The sequence below is a fragment of the Aplysia californica genome, unplaced genomic scaffold (assembly GCF_000002075.1).
Source record: "Aplysia californica isolate F4 #8 unplaced genomic scaffold, AplCal3.0 scaffold00316, whole genome shotgun sequence".
NCBI lineage: Eukaryota > Metazoa > Mollusca > Gastropoda > Aplysiida > Aplysiidae > Aplysia > Aplysia californica.
In genome coordinates, this window is record NW_004797586.1 from 191,304 (window position 1) to 193,047 (window position 1,744).

Sequence of the window (1,744 nt, forward strand, 5' to 3'; positions counted from 1 at the left end):
GTTTGTCGTGTTACTCGTGTGTCTCAAAGAAGTAGATGGACGGATTGGTGGACAGACAGACAGACAGACAGACAGACAGACAGACAGACAGAGACGACCACAACGACGTAATTGGCATGAAGGAGAGAAAGTGGGAGTTGACGATTATGTCCGAGTCGGTTTGATGTTGTTGTTGCTGTTTGTTTTGGGTTTTTTTAAAAGATATATCCATTCACACCTGAACTCCTCCCATGACACCGCGATGCTCTCAGTGTTGAGCCTACCGTGTTGGCGCCAACACCTGAACGCCCGTGCGTGTCGGCGCGAGTCAACAGCCTGCTCACGCCTCCTCGCCTGGTGTCACGTTACTGAAAAACGTCTCGGCTTTGTCGGGCTGCTCCACGTTCTTTTGACAGCGTGCTGGGTTTGGTTGTCGGGGAGAAATCGGGCCTTATGGCTGCGTTTGTTCAACAATATTGACGAGTAAACGGTCTACAGCTATCTCCCCTTTAACGGTGCTGTTTGCTTTCCAATATGAAACAAAGCAAGTCTCTCCTCCGCCTTTCACGGCCAATATTGGATGACGCTCAGTATCGAGAGTTGGCCTAGGTAGCCAAATCCAAGGCCAGTTATTGTGCACGTTACAGGTAGTGTAAAGGATACGATGTCCTTTGTCTTTGTTTGAATTCAAAACTGTTTACCCAACCCCGAAACAATAGTGGAAATAATAGAAGGCATTCCTTTTTAACCTTAACGATTTCGTTATGGAAACATTTTTCTCTCCGCTGATGGGCATTACATTTTTCTCTCCGCTGATGGGCATTACATTTTTCTCTCCGCTGATGGGCATTACATTTCGTTTGTATTGACAAATATGTTGTTTTGGTGTCTCAGTTTTAAAGAAACGCAAAGAAATCAATCGCTTTGATGCATGTCGCCTCCTATTGTCCCGTTTTGTGTGGTTATAGTGAAATGCTGTATGAGTTTATCGCCATAAAGAGAACTGATTACTCAAGAGGGCAGTGCCGCCAGTGTCAAGTCCGGCCCCCATAGATGCAACAGAAACGATTGGAGGGCCGTGAGAATTCCCCGAACAAACGCAAACTCTGTCTGTTCTGTTTGGGGCTAGAATCTGAGTAGCTCGCTGTCCAGTGTGACGTGTGTGTGTGTGTGAGGGGGGTGGGGTTGTGTGTTTTTTATATAGGTGTTTTTTCTGCTCAATCGACACAATCTAGATAAATTAGGAGGCGTGCTTCCAAACCTGCTTGTTCGGGAAAACCTGGATGGGCGCGTCCCAACATTTCAGAAGAAAGACCGAGATACTTGATAAAAAAATATTTTCCTCACTCGGGAATCGAACTCGGGTCGTGGGTTATTGGCGGGTGCTCTGGTGTGGTTTGCTTCTTCTTTCCCATCAAACATCTATCGTCTTTATCTCCCCTCAATTTAAAAAAAATATTTTTTTGTGTGTTTGCTACTCTCTTGTAACACCTCTAATCTTCGGCACTTATATAACTTTATTGTATTGCAAGCGCCGTAAAACACTTACTAAAACTAAACAAACTCGGGTCTCCTGCATGCGATAGTGTAGTGCCTTTCCGCCGCACCACAGACGCTGGTTGGTGTCATGTGACACCGACTGAGATAAGACGGCGTTGTTGTAGTGGGTGGTTGGCGAATGGCGGGTGCTCTGGTGTGGTTGGCTTCTTCTTTCGTATGAAACATCTATCGTACTTATCTCCCCTTCTTATTTTTTATGTGTGTT